The sequence below is a fragment of the Malus sylvestris genome, chromosome 15 (assembly GCF_916048215.2).
Source record: "Malus sylvestris chromosome 15, drMalSylv7.2, whole genome shotgun sequence".
NCBI classification, from domain to species: Eukaryota; Viridiplantae; Streptophyta; class Magnoliopsida; order Rosales; family Rosaceae; genus Malus; species Malus sylvestris.
In genome coordinates, this window is record NC_062274.1 from 4,475,661 (window position 1) to 4,483,553 (window position 7,893).

The window sequence follows — 7,893 nt, forward strand, 5'->3', positions numbered from 1 at the left end:
GGGACCACATTGAGAGTTAAGCTGGGGATGCATAACAGAGGCTAAAATCTCAAAGTTTTACTTAAATTAATCTAATATTAGCATATGGGTACTCAGTGTGTTGGGAAAAATTTTTATTTTTGTTTTTGAAATAGAATGAGAGATTAAGAGAGTGATAGAGAATATAGAAGTGGGAATTTTTTATTTTTTATTTATTTATAATTAAATATATGTTAAGATTACATGTATGTGAGGTTTTGAAAAAAAACAAACAAAATTTAATTGTGTGAAATTACATTTCTACCCCATATTTCTTATTCATGTTCTATTTTAATTAGAGGGTTAAATTGATAATTTCATAAAATATTGGTTGACAATTAATGTTTTATTAATTAGTAAAGATTAGTTTGTGGGGATTTGGATCCTCTCCTGAGCTAATGGAGAGGATCCTCCTGACCAGTTATCATGGGCCGTTCGATTTTATCCAACGGCTACAAATAGGAGATCCCTTTAAAGTTATAATAATTATAGCCGTTGAATTTTTATCCAACGGCTCATGATAACTGGTCAGGAGGATCCTCTCCATTAGCTTGGGAGAGGATCCAAATCCAGTTTGTGGTACTGGTATGTTTTGTTTCCATTTTTTTTAAGGAAAACTAATGAAAAGGGTTTGAAAACTTTGAGTTTTAATGATAATGACAAAATAAAGGGTAAAGTGAATAGTGACTTTTTAGTGTAAAAATGTGGTTTTTCGTTAAGGTGAACAGTACCAGGTGCTTTCCGTTAAACTTCCATTTTTTTTAACTTTGGAGGGTTTTGAGTCTGTGAGTGGTGAGGAACATAAGGAATAACGGAATCTAATCATGAATTTACCTCCTTGTCCTGGTACGGTTATCCAGCTGTGCTAGTATTATTGCCTGTTTAAAGCTTCTTAATCTCTTAATCTAAGTACCCAACAAACCTGGTCAAACAAAATTATCTGGTCAAACCTCCTCCCCCTCCTCCTCCTAGGCCTGGTTGTGATCTTTCTGGAAAAACTACAAATTTATTCCGAATTCAGCGGCTAATTTGATCCCAAGTCGTAATCCCCTACACCCTAGAAATGAGTCCTAAAATATTCATTAATTAATAATCCCGGAGTACATATTTGAGATGATGAATTTAAGTTGGCTCGGTCACTGTATTTCATATGCATTCAAATTCAAATCGTTTTTTTTAAATTAGTCTGACAACGGTAAAATAAGGAACTTTTGAATGAGATCACTTGATAGTTCCCTCCATATCGTTTCAACAATTTTTCGCTTGAGTCATGATACCTTTTCGATGGGTTTGGTGATTGATAACATTAAGCAATTGCTGAATTCGATCAATGGAGATTATGAAGCCTATATTGGTCGTCATGCTAATGGTGTGACTCATCAGCTAGCTCGTGTTTCTTACCATATCGATATGGAGCGGTATTTAGCTTGAAGAACCACCAGATTTTATTTTGGACGTGCTGTGTAATTTGTCATTTTTAAATTGCATTTAGTGAAGGCAGGGGGCAGGTTGTTTTTACAATAAGCACTTCAAAGCAAATATAAATTGTTAGATACGATGATAAGGATGGTACACCAAACTGATCAACGTGAGGACTCACGTTGGGTTTCATTGTTTGAGAGAGGTTACTTATACTAAACATTTTACTCCTAACATATGTAGTCTAAAAGTCTCCATGGGTTGGTGCAAATGTATCGTTGTATCAAAAGTATTTCGTGAATGAATGCATCCAAAACCATGAGAATGATACTCTCTCAAAATTGGAACTCGAATTCTCTGACACCTCACAGTTTAACGCTAATTCTCGTGCCAACATTATAAAATATTTTGTCAAAAACGTGTGGTGACTGAAAATCTATGAATAATCGCACTTTTGAGAGAATCTCATTGACATTTCTCATATAACTATTCCACCCCATCTTATTTTAAGATCAATATAGCTTCCATTTAATCTAATCAATGTTTTCATCTGACAAAAAAGAAAAAATTAAGAGCTTTAATTTAGTTTCGCCAGCTCTGCTTGAAGATAAACAAACCACAGATTTGATTCAATTCAGCCAACTTCCTCATGAAAATGTTTCAAATTCCAAAACCCCACAAAGAAATGTTTTTTTTTTCTCCCAAAACAGAGTAAAATTGATTATAAATTGATCACAATAATTCACCTTGAGCAATTTGCAGATATGAGTTAGATCGCTTAATCATTATTGCAACAGTTTAAGCTACACATCGTAGAAAACAAAATCAAATTCATTTGAGAGAAATTTGAACATTTGTCCCGCATGCATATGTGAATTGATCATGGTCGTTAATGAAGAAACACACAATTCATCAACGAACAAGATTAGTCATTACGAACAGACGATTGTCCGAGCTACACCAGTGGGCCCAACCTTTGAAAGTATGAGAGGGCATTCGACCCCAACAATTGTTGCATGTGTTGTGTTGTACATAAAACAAGTAAACAACCAAAATTAAACAAGTAAAGAACCAACATTATTATTAAGTTAATAATAAAAGTTAAATTAAAGCAAAACCAAAAAGACATTTAATTGAAGACTAATTAGAGAGAGAAATTGGTCCTAATAAGGTATCACGCGTGCGGCTGCATTCAGGACCTCAGGTGGGTCTTAATCTTAGAAGAAGCAGCAGCATAGATGTGGATTTGTGGTGGTCCTGCCGTGATTAGCAATGATGGGGTTGATACCTAAGAGAAGACGCATCTTGCAAGATTTAGCATCCATTGATTAGAAATTTCTAAACCCTAAGTTATCACTCTAATTAAAAACTCTAATCTTTGCTTTAACTTAGTTCACAGCCTATGCTTGAAAGGTTTATGCTTTTAAAGAAGCTTTTCCCTTCTTTACCAAACAGAAAAAATGATGCCACCCCTCCTTTTCCAAATTGCATAAAGCTCTACTAATGGCATATCGGAACTCATTAAAAAATAATTATCTGGTGTACATAGCCCAGTAATGTTAGATTGAAACACTCGAAGAGTTTAAATATAGAGAAAACTCATAATTTAACTATTTATGTGCGATACAATAATAGTATGGTGTATGAGAGATTATAACATATAATTAATCGAGAGTACGTATATCTCCTTATTAGTATATCTCTTATCACATGATAGTGACACGCATTGATTGGCCAAAGATTTCATCCTTGAAAAAGCCTGGGGGGTTCAAAATAGGCTAAATGGAAGTGTTTTGAGGGGGGGGGGGGGGTTTGATGATCATACTAATAATATTAGCCCATACATTAATAGGGATTAGTACTTTAAGCTTAAATAAGTTTATGCTACGTGGGCGGACATCCATACTTGATTTTATGTAAGTCCGACCATGGTGACAAGTTCACGTAATCAGAGAGATATTAGAGAAGAGGTACATGTCTCTTATTGCATTCAAGAGTTTCCAAATTCATAGTTTTTTTCTTAATTAAGTTGTTTTCAGTGTTTTTTTTTTTTACCATGAAACACAGTTTTGAAGAACATTGATCTTGTATTATATTAATTAATGGGTGGTTGGAGATTTTACTATGAAACACAATTTTGAACTCGTGAAGAACAGTTTAAACAAATAGAGGCACCAGCAGTGAAATTCAGTGCATGATGGAGATTAGAGAAACTAAATCCACATTGGAATTAATTAAGTATCCCCAAAACTCCATATATCTTCCAATGAAAATAGCGAAGCATGCGCAGCAAGAGAAGTAATCATCATCCTGATTTAGCTATGATGCATGCATGCCTTGGTCTTTACGATCATTTAAAATGTTTCTTCAAACAAAGTGAAACAGTTTTCTGCAGGCAGGCAGCCACTCGAAACTTGCTGCATCTTTTACGTGTGGAAGTACTAAACTAGACCAATTGAAATTGATGGCCTAACTAAACATGCATTTAGGCCCTACCACACCAACACAATAATCAAATGATGGGTTTATGTTCATTTTATCTCTTGTAAGTAAGAACGGACTAGTTTTGGATTGACTTGTAAGTAAGGACGGCTATTTAAATCTTGGTCAATAGATAATTGGTTAAGAAAATAAAGATAAGAAATCAAGATGTACATGTATCGAATATATTGAAGTATACTACAACAAACACGTTGTGATTGACATGTAAGTATGTAAGAATGACTGGCTACTTACATCTTCTTAGTTATTAGATCCTTGATCAAGGACGTAACCGAATACACTAAAACATAGTAGAACATTCATGGAAAGAGCCAAGCATTTTCTGGAAGGAAATGAAGGAGCATATGAAACTTGCATTGACCGCTGATGGAAAAGATTCATGTATCGAACGTACAATGATGAATTCAGAAGCTAGAAGTTGCAGCAGCAGAATAGGTACTTGTTGTCTCAGCTTCTGCAGGTCACTAGACTTGCGGTAGATTTTATTCTTCTGAAAAGGAGGAAGTGTCTGCTATCAAAATCTATGGAGTCAGTCGGGTAATAGGAACATAATTTCGCATTGCAGTCTAGCCCTCTACCTCTCCAACCTATATACTATCACTATTCTCCCATGTGAATATATCATAGTTCTTGACAAATTAACACAAAGAGAATATATCCCTATATCATCGCCTTTTGATTTGGCGTCGCCTGAATTGCGCTGAGATATATATATATATATTATACTCATTTTTACTTCATTTGTTTAAACCACAACGAAATTTTTTGTCACAAGTTCATCTTGTTCTTTCCTATTGACTGTCATAGACGGCTTTTTGTTTTGTGTCGTTCTGTTTTTTTATGCATAGTTTATTTGTGCACATAATAATAAGACAGTGGTTAAACGCTCTCTAATACATACGAGCATATACAATGTTAAGACTTAATTTTTATTAGAGAGTGTATTAGTAAGTTTATCATCTTTGCGTGTACTAATAATATCATTGTACTAACATTGATTGGTGAGTTTTGCAACCAATAGTCTTGCAATTTCACATGTTAGTAAAAAAGTTGTAGCGGCCAACATTATGCTTCCATATATAAATCCAACAATTATGTTGTTTTTTGTCGTTTTTGATAAAATTCAATATATACTAAAACCCAAATATAACTGATTCACTGTTCATAAGTACAGTGTGCTTCCTATTTTGTCCCAATTAATTTTGCTTTATTACGTTTCTGCCACTGTTTGAGAAAATATATATACATTTTTAAAAAAAAAAAAATTATTCTTCTTCCCTCTTTCCTCTCACGCTGCCGTGTTGCGACGCCCCGTTCATTCTCTTCGACAGCAGAGCACGAAAACTCAGTTTTCCTCCTTCCCCTCTTTGTTCCTGCTCACTTCAATTCTAACCTAAAAGCTCCCTAACAAGTCCGGAGGGCTCCTCCATATCACTCCCTACTCTTTGCTTCCCCTAACCCTAGAATCCAAATTTCACGAGCCACTTCGCTCGAGATCGTTCCAATTTTTGAATGAGAAACCCAAAACTCACTCACTCGATAGCCTTTTCAACTCGATCTCAATCTTCAAATCCATTGGTTTTGGTTAGCATGCAACATTAGATCCAGAACCCTCGAACCCAGTTTGGGTTCGACATTCCCAACAGCTTTCATAAGTTTTCCGGTTGTGGCCGACCCTGCAACCACATCTATTCGACTCAGGAGAGTCCCACCAACAACATTAGAGAGGTGAAGGTTTGAAGAAGATTGAAGCTCAATACGTAACCCAGATTCCGGCGAATCCGCCAGCTTCCCTGTATTTTTTTAGGCCCTCACAGTCATCCAATCACCAAATCTTAGGTATATTTTGATTCTACGCCTCTTGGGTCTATAGATTGTGATTTATGTCAAAATTTCGGTTAATAGATTCTTCAACTTTGATTTGAATCAAATTTTGGGTCTTCATGTTGTAATTGATGTTAAAATTTTAAAAATTTGACAATCTTTATTTGATTCATCAAATTTTGCACTATAAATGATGTAAGAGTTAGTCTTCAGGGGTTTAAGAGAATGGTGGTTTTACAGGAGTTTACATCTGCTTTAGTAAATATGAAATTATATTACTAATTAAATTTCATATCTAACAAAACAAGAAAAATATCATAAGATAAATCGTAATATTAGTAAATTGGTTGACTACAATTGTTAGTATTTGTAGCAATCCTATGAGATTTTTATTTTTATGCCCTCAAATTGTAATTTTGCCATGTCTACCACTTGCATTATACAGAAAAGACTTAAATTTTTCACTTTTATACCGAATTAAGTACTCCAATGTTTTCTAATGCAGACGTATGTGGCGTTTAGGAAACCAGAGCTTCTGGGGTTTGAATGTTTTCCAATTTTAGCTTATCCTTGAGTAGAGAATTTTGATGAATTTTTCCCTCCGCTATTTTGTGTTTTCATGTCCAAATAATTCTTTAAATTTGGTTCCCTTATGGCTCGGATATGCATCCAATCATTGTTTGGAATTTGGTTTTTACTGCAAATTTGGAATTTGGTGTTTTTATCATTTGGTTTTCTCTGATTTTTTATGTGTATTTGTGGTGACGGGGGACGAATTCTAGGATGGAAGTGGAAGGATTTGGAAGAATCAGATGTTTATGATGAGAATAGAAGAGTTGCCACAATGCTTGAGGTTGCCAACGCCAAGAGTTGTAGCTGGTTCAATCCGAAGAAGGGTTAATCTTTTTACAAAATAAGTTCCAATTCCTTAGTGGTTTGGCTTTACAGTAAATACCAAGTGAATTTTTCATTTGGTAGGTTTTTTTAATGCAGTTCATTAACTTGGTAGATTTATGTTGTTTATAGAATACATATGAGTTTTCATGGTTCTCAATCGTTCAATACCTCTATATGGTTACAAAGGGTTGAAGGTAATCTTTATACATTTTGTAAATAGCACTACCTAGCTATGGTATATCAGCGTTCTCAATTTTTGCATATAATATATGTACATAAACACTATTCTTTAGCACATACTTTTTCAAAATTTTCTACATGTTTAACAAAGTTTTGTAACCCGCGGCATCGCGCGGGTTTAGCTGCTTGTTGGTATCAAAAAGAGGAGCGAATCAAAAACAGGATGTGAGCTCTACCACTTAAGCTATAAGCTTCTTACACCAAACAAATAGAAGGTATAAATTCCAAAGTGGTATATGCATGGATCCGGTTCCTCTACGTTTTCTTTTTATACCGGTTAAATCTTAATTTTAGGATGAAACATATATGTATTTGTATCGTGCTTAGGTCCAAAACTACATCGTAAAAATAAGATCAAATTGTAGTCCAATTTCATCTAATGATGAAGGCCAAGTAGGTGGTGAGCATGTATAGTGAATCAGTGAGCCTATTAGACAGTTCAAATAATTTTTTGGGCCACAAGTTTTATCGAGCCTTGTAATCAATCGTAGGAGTGGTCTGACCCAGAAAAAAAGGTAAGAAGGTGGAGCCAAGCCTTCAAGATTTTTAGCCCACTACAAATCATTATGGACCCTATTTTATTGTGATAAATGGGCCACAAGATTAAACTCCAACAGAGAACCAGCGATGAAGCTTATCCCCGTCGTAGCCATAACCGACATTCAACTCGTGATTTTGAGGTCATATCTAAGTATATATAAGAGTACTCGTGGCAATTGGCCCAAACAGGATGCCGGCCACAATTCAAATTTCATGCAATTTTTTGTTCTCGAACGATTAGTGCAGTAGAAGGGTAGGATATTCAAACATAAATGGCGAGCGAGAACACATTATTCTAGCCAACTTATGCACGCTCGAATTTGACAAAATTCGTGGAAATTGTAAGAAAAGAATATGAGAAGTAAATCACTTAGACCATCTCCAACCGAATGGTCCAGAAGACCAAAAATAGCTCAAAAATTGTCTTCAACCGAGGGCCAGGTCAAATGGCTC

The 7,893-nt window shown here is 35.0% G+C and overlaps 1 long non-coding RNA gene across 1 annotated transcript; it reads left to right on the top strand.

The window, feature by feature from the left end:
- The first annotated feature begins 5,223 nt into the window (after positions 1–5,223).
- Positions 5,224–6,812, top strand: LOC126601940 (uncharacterized). Its single transcript, XR_007615868.1, has 2 exons — positions 5,224–5,778; positions 6,546–6,812. It is a non-coding gene; the product is annotated as an uncharacterized LOC126601940 (long non-coding RNA).
- The last annotated feature ends 1,081 nt before the right edge of the window (positions 6,813–7,893 follow it).